At 32.9% G+C, this 23058-nt stretch overlaps 1 long non-coding RNA gene across 1 annotated transcript; it reads right to left on the bottom strand.

Annotated features, from left to right (window-relative positions):
• Positions 1-11602: 11602 nt before the first annotated feature.
• Positions 11603-12995, bottom strand: LOC140875053 (uncharacterized). Its single transcript, XR_012148307.1, has 3 exons — positions 12864-12995; positions 12348-12461; positions 11603-11706 (listed from the first exon to the last, which is right to left on the bottom strand). It is a non-coding gene; the product is annotated as an uncharacterized lncRNA (long non-coding RNA).
• Positions 12996-23058: the final 10063 nt, after the last annotated feature.

Below are 23058 nucleotides of genomic sequence, written 5' to 3'. Positions count from 1 at the left end.
CAATCTCGAATCGAGATTATGGACACCAACAGATTACTCTGCTCTTGTTGTATATCCCAGGAACTGATGGACGAACTGTTCTTCAATCAGGTCCACGAACAGAGATTTAATCCCTCTGATAGATTGCACTAGAAAATCTATCAGAAGTTTCTACGAAGAGAATTAACGAATTTGATCCGTTAAACCAGACTGCAAATTCAAAATTCACAGGCCGGATTTTTCCCGAGCAGAGGGGAGGGGCGACCACTTTTAGAGAAAAAAACTAGGGTTTTCGAAAATTGTGAGCCTCTGTTGTGTAATTTCTGTATTGCAATAACTTATTTATAATGTGGGCTGCTAACAGCTTAGGGCCCATTAGTCATAAGTTCAAGCCTGACAAGCAAAGCCCGCATTTTCAGAAATTAATATAAAATTCATCGTGACTCAGATTGATAAACCAATTTCACCAATGTTCACAGAAACCATTTCTGCATCTTTTAGAGTCAAGATAAATTTTCTGAATCCGAATTCAGTGGTTTCCAAAAATGCCCATCCCTATGTCATTTTAGGAAATCTTACTCCTCTACTCTGATATAAGAAGTCCCACTTCTTCATTCATTAAATTTAACTCTTTAAATTTATCTATCTCAACGGGGATTAAAAATTCATTACTCTGTGTGACCCTCAATGGTTCAGGGATACAGCTAGCCGTGGGCTCACAACTCCTTGTGACTCGGAACAACAATTTCCGACTTGCCCATCGAATCATGGTAAGAGCGCCTAGCAACATCGCCCCATGATTCCCTAGGTATCACTGATAGTGCCTGCAAGAACCAATAGATTTTGGTTAGCGTACAGTACGGTCCCTTCATCCATATATCCCGATCGAATCAACAACCATTGGTAAATCGAGAGTCGTTCGAGATTCGATAACTATGCAATACATCTTGAAGATCAAATAGTGACATCGCATGTGCTACTAAGAAACCATTTCTTAAAACACATCATGTACTCTGGCCAGAGATTCGTCACACTAATATCTCCTCAGATTGCATAGGATATCCACTCTAGCAAGTATGTGGTGAATCCTTGACAACAAAGCATCGACTCCTATATGTGTCGTAGCTGTACCCAATCCCGACACCTGATGACCCCAATAGAGTCGGTAAACGAGTCAAAGTACAGTACTAGCATATAGAGTCTCAATGATGTTTCAAGTAGTAAGGACTAATGGTGTACAACCAAAACCACGGACTTTATCCACTCGATAAATGATAACCACTTGGAAAGTCCGAATAGGGTAGTTCGATCATTCATCGTATGAATATCCATTTGCATGCTTTGAACATCTCTATGTTCCATACCAATGAAACGTGGTACTCGGCATCGCAAATGCTAGTCTCAATCTCGAGCGATCCTTATCCTCATTAACGGACGGCTCAATCGACTAGGAACTGTTTAGAATATACAGTGACTATAAGATGTGTTTCATGATAGTCATCCCCATGCACTACCACATCTTACATACACTATAGTATATTCAAGGTCTTTATCAAAACAACAATAGTATATCACAATATAACAATATGAAGAAAGATAAAGTCATTGCCATTAATAAAAGTGTAAATTATATTAAACAAAAGATTGTTTATACAAAGAGTCATCAAAGCCCTTAGCCACAAGTTGGCTCACTGGGCACCCACTCTTTCACTTATAGAGAAGATAGAGCAGGAGAATTTGTTAACTTGCAACAAGGAAATATGACGATCGATGAGTATGTTGCTAAATTCTTCAATTTGCTCCGATTTGTTCCTCACATAATTCAGGATGAAGAAGTTCAAACAAATTTGTTTATCAATGGACTGAATCCGGAAATTTATGCTTGGATAGATGTTGGGCGACCAAATAGATTGGTTGATGCTATTGACAGGGCTAAAAGAGCTGAAGACGGTTTTATGAGACAGAAAGAAAGTTCAATCGTGCCTCAGCATTTCAAACAACCGCACTTTCAGTCACAATTGTCATCACAGAGCAGCTATGAGGCAGGAGGTAGTATTAGTGGAAGTGAAAAGCGGTTACAACATTTGAGGCAACAGTTCCAGAAGTCTGAAAGTAGCTCTTCTAGCTCTAGCAGACTGAAGCAACTTCGTATAAGTCAGAAAGCAGAATATGCCGGTGAATACTGTACTCACTGTGGAGGAAAACATGCTAGCGATGAATGTCAAGGAACTTTAGGAAAATGTCATCGTTGTTATCAAGTGGGACATTTTTCGAGAGTGTGTCCTAATCCTTGGGGAACAAGGAGAAACTTGAATGAAGATCCAACTCTGAGACAACAAGCATCTACAGATACTTTGGTTCAATATGCACCAAATGATGACACTACAGGTATAATTGAGCTTTGAGTAATTTGCCTGTATATTGATGAACCTGGGTGCATTGCATACATATATAGTTGCATAATCTATTAAGTTACATTAACGGTATGTTGAACCTTTATCTGAAATAGTTGTTACGAACTAATCGTGATGAACAGCTAAGAAAGAAGATATCAGTACTTGTATCAAAAAAGCTGAATTAGAGTTTGATAGAAATCAGATTGAAAGGAAGTTGATTGTGTTACTTGAAATATTGTGAGAATTATCAAATTCAGGTTCCGCTTTATTTTGGGTATTGAATAAGTTTATGGATCAATCATGATTATTGGGAAGAATTTAGAGATCTGATAAGATAATTATGAAAATCAGTTACAGTTGTGCCTTCTCTTTGATGTTACTGAATCTATTATATCATAGGATCATGACTCTTGAATTTCTTAATATCGATTATGAGGTTTTGTTTTCGACCTCGATTGATTTTGATTGGCTCTTATTTCTTGATAAAGTCTTATTTTGTTCACTCGCTTTAAGTTGAGATGCAAGTGAGTTGTTTTCACTTAGCAGATTTTGTCATTCAGAATATTTGATCTTTGGATGACCTCTACTTGAGTGATTTTCTTTGATTATGAATTTCAAGAGTTGTTGATCATTTGATATATACAATCAGTATATTTTGATGATTTTGGCTCGTAACTGATAGAAATTTGGATTCAGTGTATCAGTAAGAGTTTTGAATTGGTTGTATGATTTTTCCAAAACTGGATAATAATGCTTGAGCGACTGATTAAAGACTTTGATTTGTATGTGAGTCTCTAGACAAGATAGCAATTCAGAGATAATGGATTTTGAGATGAATATTCGTTTGATTGTGCCAGATAGTCTAGACATGAGATATCACATTCTGGAAGAGGCACACTACAACAGATTATATATCCATTCAGTTTTTTGGAAATGTTGTATGAATTACTTGGAAATCAGTATTGGTAAAAGAAAATGGAAGACGATATGAAAGAATTGCGTTTCCAATACCTATGTTTCCAGTATTAGAAGCAGAAAAGAAGAGACTGAGTGATCTATGAATCAGTTTAGCAACTCTAAAGTCGAAACAAGAATAATTTTTTGACAGATTTTAGTTCGAAATTACTTAAATCGTCATGAGTTTGCGATTTGTATTAAAAAAGATTCGTCAGATTCAAGAATATGCTGTATTAGCTGTAATATCGATATGAGTTGCTAGCTATTAAGAGGTTAGTGATATGATGAAATTACAGGAAATTGTTGAAATTTATTGTCGAGATAGAGATTTGAGATTTAGTTGGTAGATTGTGACATCGATTTTCAGAAGTTCTGAGTGTTGGATTGCCTTATGCCACTCTTTGATCGATGGATTGTCTGAGGTGACTATCCAGATTTAAGAAAATGCTCAGAACTAAGGTATCTGATTCGATACTAACTGATAGATTTTGTCACATATTTATTGCAATTCCTGTAACAGTGATTCGATTGATATAAAGATCGTATTTTTGATTACGAAATGAGAAGAAAAGCATAAGTTTATTTGTGATGAGGCGGTATTGCAAAAGTATCGGTGATCAGATCAGATGTGGTTTGATAAAAGACAGAGAATATGAAGATTGATCCGTACCGAATTTGAACAGAGCAGATTAGATAGAGTAAGAGATTGAAGCTTGAACAGCATGTTCAGTGAGAAATGTTCTTTCCGGAGTAATATCTGATTCAGAAAGAAATTTCATTATGATCTAATGAATAATCAATACAGATTTTGGTCAGAAAGAAGAAGAAGATAAGATATCAGAACAGATATCTAAAGCTCTTAGAATTGAAGTAAGAATTACTTCAGTCAGCTTTACAGTCTACGGGATTCAATAGTACGATTAAATGCGATTTCGAGGACGAAATCATCCCTTAGAAGGGAGGAATTGTAAGGCCCTAAAAATATGAATATTAATTACGAAATTAGAGATTTAAATTTCGTATTTGGAAAATATTCAATTGGAAATTAGAGATTTAATTTCCGAGCCAAAAATATTTAATTTGAGAATTTACGGGTTTTGAAAATTAAATTTCGGGATTCTTAAATTAAAAGAATAAATATTCTAATTGAATATTTATGGGATTTAAGATTTAAATTCCATGTTCCGAGAATTAAAGGATTTAATTTGAAGAAGAAACTCGAGCAGAGACTGAATTGCAAATATCGAAGTTTCAGGGGCTAAACTGCAAAAATGGGATTTGACTTGTCAACACAAGATTTATATTACACTTTCCACGTGTATATGTTCCCTTCAGCAGCATCAAGAACGAGAGAGAGATTAATGAAGGTTCCAAGGATTGATTTGCAATTGTCCAAAAGCTTAAGGGCCAAAGTGCAATTCCTTATGCAAGTGGATGACACATGGTACTTGTATACATGAAAACGTGTATAAGGCTTGGAATTCATCAGAATTTCCAGTCAAGACCGAGAGAGAGGAGAAAAGAAGAACCATGGTCGATTCTTGTTTTCAAAAATTCATAGAACTCAATTCGGCCGGTAGAATTTTAAATTGATCGTATATTTGCGATCACAGCTTCGAGTGCTACGCTTTGACGTAAGTTTGGCTAAATTCTACCATGTTTTAATTTTAAGATGTTGTTAAAATTATGATTTGATTGTATAAATGTGTTCTAGTATATACGACGATAGCGTATCAAAGTCGGATATAGAAAAGATCGTCGTTTGGACATGTTTTTTAATTATGAAATATTTTCTGAAATTTCTGGAATTTTTAGGCTACTGATTTCGTGTATATTAGATTGTAATGAGTATGAAAATGGGTTTGAAGTATAGTATTGATGGTGTTTATGCTTTTGGAATTACCGAATTCGAGCCGTTACGCCGTCGATTTTAGTTTGATGAATTTCTGAAAAATTGAGATGTTGATTTCGAAATTGTAGCGATGGAATGATATTGATATGAAATAGATATCAATGTTTGAAGGTTGTGTAAGTTGTTAGAATTAATAGATAGGACTTTTTGGTGCCGATTTGTAACCGATATGATACCGGTTTGAATGTCGGTTATCTTGGCAAGTTTTGAAGTGTTTAAGCAATTGTGAGATTAGATGAAATTGAATACTAATATATTACTTGAAAACACTTCAATTCAGATTTAATTTGAAAGGTATCAAAGTCGATTCGACGAGTCCGAAATGGAATTGACATGAGCTACAAGTTGAAGACAACTAGATCTTGGAATAGCAAGAAGGTTTGAGCAGATTTTTGTGGAAGCTTGTTGTTGTTGTTTAGAAGTTACAAGAGTTTTGAGAAGTAAAGATCAAGATCAAGGTATGATTCGACATTAATTCGACAGGTAGTATAACTCGAAGACGTGGTGGTTTTCGAGTTTATTAAATCGCATACATGCATGATTAGGTGTTTTACTTAATCTTATATGATTCTATGAAATACTTGACTTAGTTGATTGAGTTAATTGATATATGAGTTGTTTGCTTTCAACATGATTTCTTGTTGAGATATATGATGGATAATTTATTTGAGATTGTTGGTTTAGATTATTTTGAAGTGTTGAGTTGTGGTAGATTGATTATAGAGTTGAGAGTAAACCCTTTGAGCCACAATTCTTTCGAAACCTTGAAAACAGAATCGAAAAAGAAAATATTGGACGTGGTGAACTTATATGCGAGAGGCTAGGGATCTGACTTGATTTCTTTTGCCACGGTTCTCAATATAGTGTTCACAGTCCAGGGAATATCAGATTTTACCACCCCGAGCGGGAGCGTAGGTGGAAGGCTTGATATTTTTATGGCTTGATTATATTCCCGGGATCCCAACGATATGAATTTTTAAATTATCGATTCTGTAAGACTTGAATCCTTTAACCTTCAACCGTATTCGAGTCCTTATGATATTTAATGAGTTTATTTGAAAGACATCCGGCAGGTAAGGTATAAGGAAATTGTTGATTGTAATAGTAAATTACTTGATGAGTTATATCTATTTGATTTATATAGGTGTCTTTCATACTGAGATTTATTATCACCGGAGTTATCCGGCTGTTGTTTTGCTTGTATGTGTGCATTGCATCAGGTTGAAGAGTAGCGAGTCGGACTTGACATGGAAGGGAGAGATTGAGAGATTGAGAAATTAGAGTGGAGACTCGGGTGATAGAAGTCTATGTTCTTTTGTAATGTCAAGCATGTTAGATTAGAATCCAATTTTGATATGTTAAATTCATTGGTTTAGTTTATCCTTTCATGTTTGATGTTTGTATTAAAGGTTTGAGACTAGACTTTAATCTAGATGTTTATGATGTTACTACCTTGAAATCAAGTTGAGTTATTTTTTGTAGGTTCTACATGTAAACTTGAGATTGTTTATGTGAAGAGTTGGAACTCTACTTCTTGTAGCATCATGCTCTCTTGGTTATGAAAATACTTGTTCAATTTATGCTTTTAGCTTTGATATATCTTGGTGGAGTTAGCATGAACTTGTTTATATTCTCTGGGATATGATTATGTTAGCATAGGCTTGGCTTATGAGATGTTTGTAGTGACTTCAAGACTCAGATAAGGAGTGGAAAAATCGAAGTCAGTTTTTCTGCCCAGGGCAGCGCCCGAGCAGCAGAAAAGAGCAGCCCGAGCGCAGCCCCGAGCTGTGCGTTCTGTGTAGGAAAATTCAGGGCGCGCCCGAGCGGTGCTTTTTAGCCGCTCGAGCGCGGCCCAATATATATATAAAAAAAAAAAAATTAGCCTTTGATTGCTTGATCTTAATTCATGTATTGGACTATATGTTATTACTTTATCTTGGATTAATCGTAATGATTTGAGAGATTAGTGCCCGAGTCCTCACAATACTACTTTAAATATATGAGTTAAATTGTGAATTTACTCAAATGTCCTCTCATTAATATTTGTTATTTCCAATAATTTTTAATGTATTTTATGTTATTTTGTGACTTTATTCAAATTTCTTCTCAATATTATATGTTATTTCCAATAATTTTTAGTGTGCTTTATTTCATTTTATATAGCTCATTAATATTTGTTATTTCCAATAATTTTTAATGTTTTTTATGCCCTTTTATATATTATTCAATAATAATTAATTAAGTCTATTCACGTGCTTTTTTTACCATTATTATTTAGTTAATTAATTAAGCAAATAATTCTTAATATAAATTATATAATTAATTTTATCCTTATTTATTTCATTTAATAATTAATATTGTTGTCATTTCCAATAATTTTTAATGTGTTTTATGTCATTTTATATATTAGTCAAACTCAAATGTCCTCTCATTAATATTTGTTATTTCAAATAATTTTTAATGTATTTTATGTTATTTTGTGACTTTACTCAAATTTCTTCTCATTAATATTTGTTATTTCCAATAATTTTTAGTGTGTTTTATTTCATTTTATATAACTCATTAATATTTGTTATTTTCAATAATTTTTAATGTGTTTTATTCTCTTTTATATATTATTCAATAATAATTAATTAAGTCTATTCACGTGCTTTTTTACCATTATTATTTAGTTAATTAATTACGCAAATAATTCTTAATATAAATTATATAATTAATTTTATCCTTATTTATTTCATTTAATAATTAATAGTTTTGTCATTTCCAATAATTTTTAATGTGTTTTATGTCATTTTATATATTAGTCAAACTCAACTGTCCTCTCATTAATATTTGTTATTTCCAATAATTTTTATTGTATTTTATGTTATTTTGTGACTTTACTCAAATTTCTTCTCATTAATATTTGTTATTTCCAATAATTTTTAGTGTGTTTTATTTCATTTTATATAGCTCATTAATATTTGTTATTTCCAATAATTTTTAATGTGTTTTATGCCCTTTTATATATTATTCAATAATAATTAATTAAGTCTATTCACGTGTTTTTTTACCATTATTATTTAGTTAATTAATTACGCAAATAATTATTAATATAAATTATATAATTAATTTTATCCTTATTTATTTAATTTAATAATTAATATTGTTGTCATTTCCAATAATTTTTAATGTGTTTTATTTTATTTTATATATTAGTCAAACTCAAATGTCCTCTCATTAATATTTGTTATTTCCAATAATTTTTAATGTATTTTATGTTATTTTGTGACTTTACTCAAATTTCTTCTCATTAATATTTGTTATTTCCAATAATTTTTAGTGTGTTTTATTTCATTTTATATAGCTCATTAATATTTGTTATTTCCAATAATTTTTAATTTGTTTTATGCCCTTTTATATATTATTCAATAATAATTAATTAAGTCTATTCACGTGCTTTTTTACCATTATTATTTAGTTAATTAATTAAGCAAATAATTCTTAATATAAATTATATAATTAATTTTACCCTTATTTATTTCATTTAATAATTAATATTGTTGTCATTTCCAATAATTTTTAATGTGTTTTATGTCATTTTATATATTAGTCAAACTCAACTGTCCTCTCATTAATATTTGTTATTTCCAATAATTTTTATTGTATTTTATGTTATTTTGTGACTTTACTCAAATTTCTTCTCATTAATATTTGTTATTTCCAATAATTTTTAGTGTGTTTTATTTCATTTTATATAGCTCATTAATATTTGTTATTTCCAATAATTTTTAATGTGTTTTATGCCCTTTTATATATTATTCAATAATAATTAATTAAGTCTATTCACGTGTTTTTTTACCATTATTATTTAGTTAATTAATTACGCAAATAATTTTTAATATAAATTATATAATTAATTTTATCCTTATTTATTTAATTTAATAATTAATATTGTTGTTATTTCCAATAATTTTTAATGTGTTTTATGTCATTTTATATATTAGTCAAACTCAAATGTCCTCTCATTAATATTTGTTATTTCCAATAATTTTTAATGTATTTTATGTTATTTTTTGACTTTATTCAAATTTCTTCTCATTAATATTTGTTATTTCCAATAATTTTTAGTGTGTTTTATTTCATTTTATATAGCTCATTAATATTTGTTATTTCCAATAATTTTTAATTTGTTTTATGCCCTTTTATATATTATTCAATAATAATTAATTAAGTCTATTCACGTGCTTTTTTACCATTATTATTTAGTTAATTAATTAAGCAAATAATTCTTAATATAAATTATATAATTAATTTTACCCTTATTTATTTCATTTAATAATTAATATTGTTGTCATTTCCAATAATTTTTAATGTGTTTTATGTCATTTTATATATTAGTCAAACTCAAATGTCCTCTCATTAATATTTGTTATTTCCAATAATTTTTAATGTATTTTATGTTATTTTGTGACTTTACTCAAATTTCTTCTCATTAATATTTGTTATTTCCAATAATTTTTAGTGTGTTTTATTTCATTTTATATAGCTCATTAATATTTGTTATTTCCAATAATTTTTAATGTGTTTTATGCCCTTTTATATATTATTCAATAATAATTAATTAAGTCTATTCACGTGTTTTTTTACCATTATTATTTAGTTAATTAATTATGCAAATAATTATTAATATAAATTATATAATTAATTTTATCCTTATTTATTTAATTTAATAATTAATATTGTTGTCATTTCCAATAATTTTTAATGTGTTTTATGTCATTTTATATATTAGTCAAACTCAAATGTCCTCTCATTAATATTTGTTATTTCCAATAATTTTTAATGTATTTTATGTTATTTTGTGACTTTACTCAAATTTCTTCTCATTAATATTTGTTATTTCCAATAATTTTTAGTGTGTTTTATTTCATTTTATATAGCTCATTAATATTTGTTATTTCCAATAATTTTTAATTTGTTTTATGCCCTTTTATATATTATTCAATAATAATTAATTAAGTCTATTCACGTGCTTTTTTACCATTATTATTTAGTTAATTAATTAAGCAAATAATTCTTAATATAAATTATATAATTAATTTTACCCTATTTATTTCATTTAATAATTAATATTGTTGTCATTTCCAATAATTTTTAATGTGTTTTATGTCATTTTATATATTAGTCAAACTCAAATGTCCTCTCATTAATATTTGTTATTTCCAATAATTTTTAATGTATTTTATGTTATTTTGTGACTTTTCTCAAATTTCTTCTCATTAATATTTGTTATTTCCAATAATTTTTAGTTTGTTTTATTTCATTTTATATAGCTCATTAATATTTGTTATTTCCAATAATTTTTAATGTGTTTTATGTCCTTTTATATATTATTCAATAATAATTAATTAAGTCTATTCACGTGTTTTTTACCATTATTATTTAGTTAATTAATTAAGCAAATAATTCTTAATATAAATTATATAATTAATTTTATCCTTATTTATTTCATTTAATAATTAATATTGTTGTCATTTTCAATAATTTTTAATGTGTTATGTCATTTTATATATTAGTCATTCATAAATAATTAAGCCTATTCATTTATTTAAGATATATTAACAATTTTATTATCTATTATTACTACTATAAATATAATATTTGTTATTTTCAATAATTTTTTGTGTGTTTTATTTCATTTTATATAGCTCATTAATATTTGTTATTTCCAATAATTTTTAATGTATTTTATGTCCTTTTATTTATTAGTTAATAATTATTAATTAAGTCTTTTCACGTGTTTTTTTACCATTATTTTTTAGTTAATTAATTAAGCTAATAATTCTTAATATAAATTATATAATTAATTTTATCCTTATTTATTTCATTTAATAATTAATATTGTTGTCATTTCCAATAATTTTAAATGTGTTTTATGTCATTTTATATATCAGTCATTCATAATTAATTAAGCCTATTCATTTATTTAAGATATATTAACAATTATATTATCTATTATTACTACTATAAATATATGAGTTTCATAATTAATTAAGCCTATTCATTTATTTAAGATATATTAACAATGTCATTTTCATCATTCATATATGGTTCATCATGCATCCCAAATGCTTCATGTAACAATCCTTGCATCACCAATTCATGCTTAGTATTCTCAGAAACCTCTTTCTCCTTGGACAAAGGCTGGAACACGTTTATGTCATCACGAAATTGTACAATTGGCTTTTCCCCATGAAAATCCCAAATATGATAATCTTGTAGCATACCATTTATGGTCAGATGCTCATATATTGTCGCACGATCATGATTCGACGAGTTAATGCATTTGCAACAAGGACACGGTTTCTTGACTTCATCAGTTGTGTCTGCAAATGCATAACGTAAAAAATGTAAGACTCCCACTCGATACTCAAGACTAGTACGGGGGCAGTTCATCCACGCCTTTTGCATTATCAGATCCTGCTCAATTATTTTGAAAAATATAAGTACTTATATAATAACGAAGAACTCATCAAGCACTAAAATAAAAATATCATAAAAAATATTTCGAATAAGTGAAAACGTACAAATAAAGAGAAGAATTTTCAAATTTTAATTTAAAATAATATCAATAATTAAACCCAGTCAAACTCGTATTCACAGTCAAAAATCAAATATCCAAATTCTAATTTGTTACACAAAGAACCTAAACCTTGAAGATTATTTTAAATTAGCAAATCATGTCCATACTACAAATATTTGATTAAAACAAGACATACAGATAAGTGCATAAGCTTGAATTCGACAAAATCACAATGTCTAAATGCTTTTGAAATCGCAATTTTATATAAATTTACAATATCAAGATACATATTAAAAGAACATTCTATAGTATAGTGAACAAAGAATAAACAATACATTCCATTATTTTCTTTTTGGAAGAAAAAAAATGAAGAGAAAGTACTCCAGACAATAATTTTTTAGCTGAATTCACTACAATAAAATCTTATCATCATACCAAATCACATAAATTTTCATATATCCATCACTTATATTTCTAACATCAATACCCATGGACTATATGCAAATCAAAATAACAACAAACAGAAATATAAACTAACCTTGATGTGGGTAATAGAAGGGCATTCAAACTTGGTAGAAATCTGATGATTTAACGGACGATAGGGCTGTTGCTATTTTTGTTCTTCCAAAGCGTGTTTAGGTCCTTTTTACCGCTGCCAGTGTCAACAGAAAATAAAATAATGTAGAATCTGTTTTCTAAAAATCATGTGAATGAGTAAAAAATACCATGATATCTACTGGCACACTTATTGACATATTATCAAACAAGTTAAAAGCATAAACTGTAGCCCATGAAACCTTTACGTCCAGTACTATCAGGCACTACATCGTCTATCATAAAGACATTAAACACAATATCTGAATCATTATTGTCGTTCCGAAACTGATTTTGAACATTATATACATACTACGCAAAGAAAAAAAACTACAAAAGCAGCAACCTATACATAATCTGAACACCTATTTTAGTTTGTGCTTAGATTAGAGATAAACAAAATAACAACTCTGCAAGAGTGAAGGAAAGAACAAAACAGAGAACTGTAAGAAGAACTTACCAGAATGGGTGGTTAGGGAAATCTGATTCTATTTAGGGAGGGGAAAGAATACCAAAAAATAAGGTGAAACGAAGTTGAGATTTTTAAAAAAAGAAACAAAAAAATGGTAGATGATCTTGATTTTGATTTTTGCGAATATTTCCAAGCCTTTTTGTTGTGCAGACGGTTGGAGGTGGAACGGTTGCGGCAAGTGGTTTGCTTCTTTTGGGAAGGGAGAGGAGAAAGAGCCAAAGAGGTTTAACCGTTCAAGCCCAAACACAAAGGGCCTAGATGCTAATTGTTTTATTTTTTGAGTATAGTAAAATACCTATATATATATATGCTATATATACATATATTATATGTATATATGTTAATATTATTATTATTATTATTATTATTATTATTATTATTATTATTATTATTAATAATTTATATAAGTTTTTTTATTTAAATGTATAGTGAATCCACCTATGGATTTTTAGGCGGGTCAAGTCTAACAACGAGGCGTGTTCGATTGTGTCTGGGTCCTAATTTTCTTTGACGAGATGGATTCCGAGTATAGCCAAATATGTTCCGTTGTAACTCCTAAGTAGGCTTTGACTTTCAACTATAAATTAAAGCTAAGAAAACCATCAAAATTAATAAAAGCATTTAATAGGAGTGTTATTTAAACACTTTTTAAAATTAAAAATAAATAAATAGAACTGGTTTACAATAAGGTACATACAAATTGATACAAAAAATATTTAATATCAGTGTTTTGTAAAAGTTCTCTTTGAAGTTAACCTATAGAAGAGTTTTATGGCATCGGTTCACATGAAACAATGGTCAAAGTGCCCAATATGAGTGCTTTTATGACCGTTTCTAAAAGTTAAGACAATACAAATTAAACGATAGTAGAAATCGATTCTATTGCCTGAACTTTTACGAACGGTTTAGAGAACGATTTGTTTAAACCTCACCTAAAAGTATTTTATAAGAGTGGTATAAAAAACGATCTAACAAAATAATGCAATAGAAACTGTATATAGCAACAACTGAATAAATCGTTGCTAAAAGTATTCATTAGAAGCGGGCTCAAAATTGTACCTAAATGTTAGCACAATAGGAGCGAATGATAGCAACGGTTTACAAATAATTGTTGCTATAACTATTCGATAAGACCAGTATAAGAAGTGCTCCTAAATATTATATCAATAGAAACGGTTGATAGCAGAGGTTTGTGTAAACCGATGCTACACACACTCTGTAGTAGCGGTTTCAAAAACTCTCTTAAAAGGTCGGACAACACAAACGGTTCGCTCAAAACCGATCCTACTATGCAACTTTCAAGAGCGGTGTTGGAGCCGCTCTTAAAAAACCGCTTCTAAAAGAGGTATTTTGTAGTAACCCAGATACCATTTTAAGATAATAATATGTTAAACATGATTAAAGGTTAGTAATTAACCAATTTCGGGGTTTAATCAAGCTTCAGAATTACCAGATGGATCGCTACATCTAAAGGTAGTAGCCAAGTTCCACTTTCCATGCTACGATTTGGCATATAATTTTAAAAGTGGCAAAACATGATTAAAGAGTCCTTATTTGGTAAAAATAAGTGGAAAATCAGCTCCGGAACGTCTGAAAATAGTAGGAAGGGTCCCGGGGGTCTCGGACAGTTCCGAGGCACCGAAATGAGTTCGGAACATCCGAACTCAAATACCAAGTTCGGACCATCCGAACCTGGGTTCGAAGGATCCGAACCCAGCACTTAGGAGGCTCCGAACTCAGCCATTTTGGAGGCTCCGAACTCCCCCAGACAGCAATGCTAGATGACTAATCCGCGATTTTTGACAAGTGTCGGGCATGCAGGTTCGGAGGGTCCGAACCCCAGTGTTTCATGAATTATATACTTATGTTTACTCATGTCTATGTACTGGGCATTAGCACTCACGTCCTAGTTGTTATCTTGGACACCCTATTCCACGGGGCAGGCCGCAGGATGGACGGAGCTGGTAGTTCAAGGCAGGATTAGGGAGCAGGAGCCTTGAGGAGTTTATTATACAGCAGAATCCGTTTAGCTGTATAATGTTTACTTTTAAGAATTTCGATTTGGTTGTATCACTACAGTATTAAGCCTCGATTTTTTTTACTAAGCTGATATGTAAATTATGGATTATGTTTCCGCACGTTTTTACTCTGTTAAGTATTTTGCTGTATTAAGTTTAATGCATGCTATTATCAGAGCATGCATAGATTTTGGGATTAGTACTTGGGATTTAGTCTAGTCATGAGTAATTCTTGCGCATTTGGGATTTTAATGTGCAATTCTTTTCAGGATATGGCTGATGAGAGTCACGGTAGTGTTGGCCAGGGAGGTGGTCATCATCGTCATCATCGTCATCGTGATGATCATTATCGTCCTCATGAGGGTAGAAGTCGCTATTCTATCAATAAGTTCATGCAGGTAGGACCGAAACCCTTGGTGGGAGGCGAGAATCCTGAACAAGCTAGAAGCTGGATGTCTAAACTCGAGAGTACTTTCCGAGCTTTCGATTGCACTGAGGAGCAGAAACTGGAAGTTCTAGAATTTGTTCTAGAGGATCGAGCACGTTTTTGGTGGGATGCCAAGGCTGCTCAGGCACGTACTGAGAGAGGACAGGTGACTTGGGGGGATTTCTGTCTGGAGTTTCAGAAACTGTATTTTCCTCCGGCTGTTCGCCAAACACGATCTATGGAGTTGCTTACTTTGAGGCAAGCATCAATGACTATTGATCAATATCAGCAACGATTTCTTGATCTGCTACCTTTCAGTCCTCATATCAATGAGAGTGATGCGTCGAAGTATGATATCTTTCTACAAGGTTTGAACGAGGATATTGTTGGAACACGGTCGTTCTCCGGATCGAAAAAGAAATTGATACCCGTTGCAGCGGAAGTTTTAAATTTTTATATGGAACGATTCCATATGGGTATCAAATTCCTACGATTAAAATTGATAACATAAAATTTAAACAATGTAAATTTTACCTTAAAATCTCGAAATGAGATTATGGACACCAACAGATTAAACTGCTCTTGTTGTATATCCCAGGAACTGATGAACGAACGTTTCTTCAATCAGGTCCACGAACAGAAGTTTAATCCCTCTGATAGACTGCACTAGAAAGTCTATCAGAAGTTTCTACGAAGAGAAATAACAGATTTGATCTGCTAATTCAGACTGCAAATTCGAAATTTGCAGACTGAAAAATCTCAAAGACAGAGGGAAGGGGGGCGGACGAAACTAGAGAGAAACTCTCTAGGGTTTTCGAAAATTTATGACCTTGTGTTGTGTAATTTCTGCACTGCAATAACTTATTTATAATGTGGGATGCTAACAGCTTAGGGACCATTAGTCATAAGTTCAAGCTTGACAAGCAAAGCCCGCATGTTCAGAAATTAATATAAAATTCATCGTGACTCAGATTGATAAACCAATTTCACCAATGTGTAAAGAAACCATTTCTGCATCTTTTAAAGTCAAGATAAATTTTCTGAATCCGAATTCAGTGATTTCCAAAAATGTCCATCACTATGTCATTTTAGGAAATCTTACTCCCTCTTCTCTTAAATAAGAAGTCCAACTTATTTATTCACTAAATTTAACTCTTTAAATTTAATTATCTCAACGGGTATTAAAAATCCATTACTTGTGTAACCCTCAATGGTTCAGGGATACAGCTAGCCGTGGGCTCACAACTTCTTGTGACTCGGAACAACAATTTCCGACTTACCCAACGAATCATGGTAAGAGCGCCTAGCAACATCGCCCCATGATTCCCTAGGTATCACTGATAGTGCCTGCAAGAACCAATAGATTTTGGTTAGCGTACAGTACGGTCCCTTCATCCATATATCCCGATCGAATCAACAACCATTGGTAAATCGAGAGTTGTTCGAGATTTGATAACTATGCAATGCATCTTGAAGATCAAATAGTGACATCGCATGTGCTACTAGGAAACCAAGTAACCTAAAACACATCATGTACTCTGGCCAGAGATTCGTCACACTAATATCTCCTCAGATTGCATAGGATATCCACACTCGCAAGTGTGCGGTGAATCCTTGACAACAAAGCATCGACTCCTATATGTGTCGTAACTGTACCCAATCCCGACAACTGATGACCCCAATAAAGTCGGTAAACGAGTCAAAGTATAGTACTAGCATATAGAGTCTCAATGATGTTTCAAGTAGTAAGGACTAATGGTGTACAACCAAAACCGCGGACTCTATCCACTTGATAAGTGATAACCACTTGGAAAGTCCGGATAGGGTAGTTCGATCATTCATCATATGAATATCCATTTGCATGCTTCGAACATCTTTATGTTCCATACCAATGAAACGTGGTACTCGGCATCGCAAATGCTAGTCTCAATCTCGAGCGATCCTTATCCTTATTTACGGACGGCTCAATCGACTAGGAACTGTTTAGAATATACAGTGACTATAAGATGTGTTTCATGATAGCCATCCCCATGTGCTACCACATCTTACTTTAGTATATTCGAGGTCTTTATCAAAATAGCAATAGTATATCATTATATAATAATAAGATAAAGTGAACGCCATTTAAAGAACGTATATTATATTAAACAAAGACTGTTTACAAAAAGAGACTCTCAAAACGCTTAGCCACAAGTTGGATAGTGGGGCATCAACTCTTTCAATCTCCCACTTGCCCTAAAGCCAACTAGTCATACTACGTAGTCCCATTGCTTCGCGATGTTTGTCAAATAATGGTCCTGGAAAGGGTTAGTAGTGTGGATCAGCGATATTGTCTGCAGAGGCCACTCTCTCGACAGTGATGTCTCCTCTTTCCACGATCTCCCGGATGATGTGATATTTCCCAGTTCGTGTTTGGATCTTTGATGAGACCTTGGTTCCTTTGCCTGAGCAACGGCACCCGTGTTGTCACAGTACACCGGGACTGGACCAACAGCTTCAGGAATAACGCCCAACTCTTGGACGAAATTCCTCATCCAAACGGCCTCTTCAGCAGCAGCTGATGCCGCAATGTATTCTGCCTCAGTGGTGGAATCCGCTGTGGTGTCCTGCTTGGAACTCTTCCAAGAGACAGCACCGCCATTGAGCATGAACACAAATCCAGAGGTTGACTTCGAGTCATCCACGTCACTTTGGAAGCTAGAGTCGGTATAGCCTTCCAATTTCAGTTCTCTTCCTCCATAAACCATGAATACATTCTTAGTTCTTCTCAAGTACTTAAGAATATCCTTCACGGCTTTCCAATGCATTTGACCGGGATTGGCTTGATATCTGCTCATGACACTCAAAGCAAATGCCACATCCGGTCTGGTAGATATCATTTCATACATGATACTCCCTATGGCTGACGCATATGGTATGTGTGTCATTTTCTCTATCTCTTCGTCAGTCTTGGGACACATAGACTTAGATAGAGAGACTCCATGACACATAGGTAGATGTCCTCTCTTGGACTCATCCATTGAAAACTTTTTCAATATAGTGTCGATGTAGGTAGCTTGAGTAAGTCCTATCATTCTCTTAGATCTATCTCTATAGATCTGTATCCCTAGAATATAGGATGCCTCACCCAAATCCTTCATCGAGAATATACCTGACAACCATATCTTTGTTGACTGCAACATCCCTACATCATTCCCAATGAGTAGGATGTCATCAACATAAAGTACTAAGAATGTCACAGCATTCTTAACTACTTTCTTGTACATGCACGGTTCCTCCGAGGTCTTGATGAAACCAAAATCCTTTATTGTTTCATCAAATTTCTGGTTCCAACTTCTTGATGCTTGTTTGAGACCATAAATTGATCTCTGAAGCTTGCATACCTTATGCTCGCTTCCCATGGATGTGTATCCCTCAGGCTGCATCATATAGATATCTTCCTTAATGTTTCCATTAAGAAATGCAGTCTTCACATCCATTTGCCATATCTCATAGTCATACCAAGCTGCTATGGCAATAAGGATTCTTATGGACTTGAACATTGCGACTGGTGAAAAAGTTTCATCATAGTCAACTCCTTGTCTTTGAGTATAACCTTTTGCCACCAATCGTGCCTTGTAGGTTAGTACCTTTCCATCAGGCCCAAGTTTTCTCTTGTAGATCCATTTACACCCTATTTGAACAATTTCATCGGGAGGATCTACTAAAGACCAAACTTGGTTTTTATGCATCGAATCTATTTCCGACTGCATAGCTTCAAGCCATAAATTCGAATCCGCATCAGAAATTGCTTCCTTGAAGTTTCTTGGATCACATCCAATGTCGGGTTCACTTTGATCCCCTTCAAGAAGAAGACCATATCAAATAGGAGGCCTAGAAGTCCTCTCGAATCTTCTAGTAATAGTCGTGTCTTGTGATGATTCTTGAGGTATAGGATCGTTATTTTGTATCTCGGGTTCTTCTCGAATTTCTTCGAGTTCCATCATCTTGCCTTTCTTATCCAATAAGAACTCCTTCTCCAAGAAGGTGGCATTCCTTGAAACAAACACTTTTGTTTCAGTAGGATGATAGAAATGATATCCGATTGAATTCTTCGGATACCCTACAAAATAACATAAGGTGGATCGACTATCCAACTTATCTCCCACTGTCTGCTTCACGTAAGCAGGACATCCCCAAATCCTTAAGTACGAATACTTAGGAGCTTTGCCATTCCATAACTCGTATGGTGTTTTGTCCACTGCTTTAGTGTGGACGTTGTTTAACAACAATACCGCCGTTTCAAGAGCATAGCCCCAAAACGAAGGTGGGAGCTCAGTGGAGCTCATCATAGATCGAACCATGTCCAACAAGGTTCGAGTGCGACGCTCCAAAACACCATTCAGCTGAGGTGTCATAGGAGGAGTCCACTGAGAGAATCTCATTTTCTTTTAGATAATCCAAGAACTCGGTACTTAAGTATTCTCCACCTCGATCTGATCGAAGTGCTTTAATACTCTTACCTAGTTTGTTTTCTACTTCAGCCTTGAATTCTTTGAACTTTTCAAATGATTCAGACTTTAATTTCATCAAATATAAGTCCTCATACCTAGAATAATCATCAGTAAAGGTAATGAAGTAGGTGTGACCAAATTTTGTACCAATACTAAATGGTCCGCAAACATCTATATGGATCAAATCCAATAGATTTTGACTACACTCTGGCTTCCCTTTGAAAGGATATTTAGTCATTTTTCCTTTGAGGCAGGACTCACAAGTAGGTAGAGAGTTAATATCAGACATATCAAACATGCCCTCTCCCACTAGCTTGTTCATCCTCCTTGAAGAAATATGACCTAGCCTAGCATGCCAAAGGTTTGTCGGGTTTTGATTATCAATTTTTCTTTTATTTGTTGTTACCGGTTTATCAACATAATTAATTGGAACGTCTTTTAATTTTAAGTTATATAGATCGTTTTTAAGTTGTCCACATCCAATTAAACATTCATTCTTGTAAATATTGCAAATCTCATTCACAAAATTGCAAGAAAAACCATCTCTATCAAGCATAGAAATAGAAATAATGTTTTTAACCAAATCTGGCACATATAAAACATCTCTAAAAAATAACTTAAAATGATTCTGCAAAATTAAACAAATGTCTCCCACAGCTTTGGCTTCAACTCGAGAACCATTTTCGAGCCTCATCTGGGTCTCACCCATCCTAAGCTTGCGACTTCTTGTCATCACCTGCAAATCATTGCAAATGTGAGATCCACATCCGGTATCCAATACCCAAGAAGTAGTATTAAGTGAAACATTTATTTCAATATAAAACATACCCTTTGCAGTTCACAACTGCTCGAGATATTCCTTGCAGTTACATTTCCAATGACCGGGTTTCTTGCAGTGATGGCAAACATCTTTGGATTTTTCCATGTTTGAAGCCTTTGTCTTGTTCTTCTTCTCGGGTCCGGTTTTCTTGGATGGGGCAAAACGTTTCTTACCCTTTGTACTTGGCCCCTTCTTAGCAGAAGAAGAGGAGCCCACCAAGAGAACCGGTTTATCCTTCTTTAAAGTGGCTTCATAAGTTACAAGCATATTGACCATCTCTTCAAGGGAGGCCTCTATCTTGTTCATATTGAAATTCACCACAAAACCGTCAAACGATGAAGGAAGAGAGAGAAGTAATAAGTCCACATTGAGTTCATGCTCCAACACCAATTCAAGCGTTACCAACTTCTGAATGAGCCAAATCACGCGTACCCCATGATCACGGACCGAAGTCCCTTCACACATGCGACACGTCATTAAATATTTTACAGTAGCGAACCTTTCAGCTCTCGATTGAGCCCCAAAAAGTTCCTTGAGTTGTGCGTGAATGTCAGCAGCATTCACGGTATCCTCAAATCACCTCTGGAGTTCATCAGACATCGAAGCTGGCATATAGCATTTGGCCTTGATATCATGGTCCCCCCATTTATCAAGTTTGGCCAACTCTTCCGGACTTATATCAGCTGGTGCTTCCTTCGGAGGAGATTTTTCTAACACGTAGAACTTCTTCTCCGAGGTCAAGACAATCTTCAACTTACGAAACCATTCCGTATAGTTTGCGCCAGTCAGTTTGTTTTGTTTGAGAATAAAGAATAGTGGATTGCGCGAATTCATCTTAATGAAATACTGAAAAGAAACAGACAATAATCAGTGATTGTTTAATTAATTTACTAAGACATAAAATAAGGCAAAATTTATTTTACGAATCTCACTCCCACTATTTTAACGATTTCACTACCCTCTAGTGAAAACGAGAAACATTTTCTTTAGTGGGAACATGGAGTCCAATTGACAAACTATAGTCCCGAATAATATCAGCCAACCATAATTTTCAAATGGTAGAGCCCAATTGCTTCCAAAGAAACCTCCATATTTTTACCTCATGTCCAATAAGGGCCCAATAATATGACGCCGTTTATTGTGACACATCAAGATGACCCATCAATATTAAGTTGTGATGGACGGTCGCCATGTGGATCCCCAATAATATGAGCCAATCCCATGGGAGTTCCATCCAACTTACAACATGTGTCGATCCAATGTACAGCTTTCCGACGAACGGGCCCCCCAATAATATGAGCCGGACCGTATCCGCGGGTAGCATCTCATACATTGATCGTTGATGGAAGGTAGGAACATTTAAACAATATTTAAATGCCCTTTTGTTTATCTTGATATCAATTTTAAATCATATTTAAAATGAAGGATTTTAATTTCGAAAATTTGTCTCATCATTTAAAATTTGTATGCTTGCGGGATTCATACAATTTAGTCTAAACATGCATACAACAATAATATCATATATTATTTTAGGATGATCGATTCCATTACTAATTGACCCGTGGTTGCCAATCACGAGTCTAAGTCCAATCCTAGGTAATATGCAAGTATGCAATGCAATCCTATTACATTGAGCTTCCAATTTACATTTTTTCGGTCTTTATTGTCTGCTGGGCCCACCTTTGTCTTCAAATCTTCATCTCCCACTAAGTCTAAAATTTACAATAAATTTCGATGACAAGCAGGGGATACATATTTAAGGGGTGGGAACGGGCCATAAACCAGGCCCACTTTTATTACATATGACAATTCATATTGGGCCATAAACCAGGCCCATTAATAAATCCAACAACAATAATTAAAATCAAATGTAAACAACCTAACATACACATATAACATTGGTCATGGCAATCGATAATCCTTATCCAATAATATTTAATTCAAAAATTAATTTATTGGATATCATGCAATGGCAATAAATATAAATAGATAAAATCATATTTCATACATAAAATCTTATTTTATATATAAAATCATATTTTATCTAATTTATCCATTAAATCATATTTTACATATAAAATCCAATTTATACATAAAATCACATTTTATTATCAATTGTACCATAATTATTAATTTTATAAAATCTAATTTAATGAATAAAATTTATAAATTTTCAAAAAATTCAAATTTATCCAAAAATCAATTTTTAAAATTTTGGACTCAAACAATTTGATCCGATGCCTCGTAGACCAATCAAAAACAATTTTCAATCGGACCAAAAACTAAAATTTCAAAAATTTCAAAAAATCAAAAATTATATTTTAAAATTTCCGAACTGCCTGGGACAATCCCGGGCAGCCCGGCATCCACGTGGGACAGAGCTGCCCATGTGGAGGTGGGCAGCCAATCGCTTCCCGTGGGCAGC

Source organism: Henckelia pumila, chromosome 1 (genome assembly GCF_033568475.1).
Source record: "Henckelia pumila isolate YLH828 chromosome 1, ASM3356847v2, whole genome shotgun sequence".
NCBI lineage: Eukaryota > Viridiplantae > Streptophyta > Magnoliopsida > Lamiales > Gesneriaceae > Henckelia > Henckelia pumila.
This window is presented reverse-complemented; position numbering and strand designations above follow the sequence as displayed.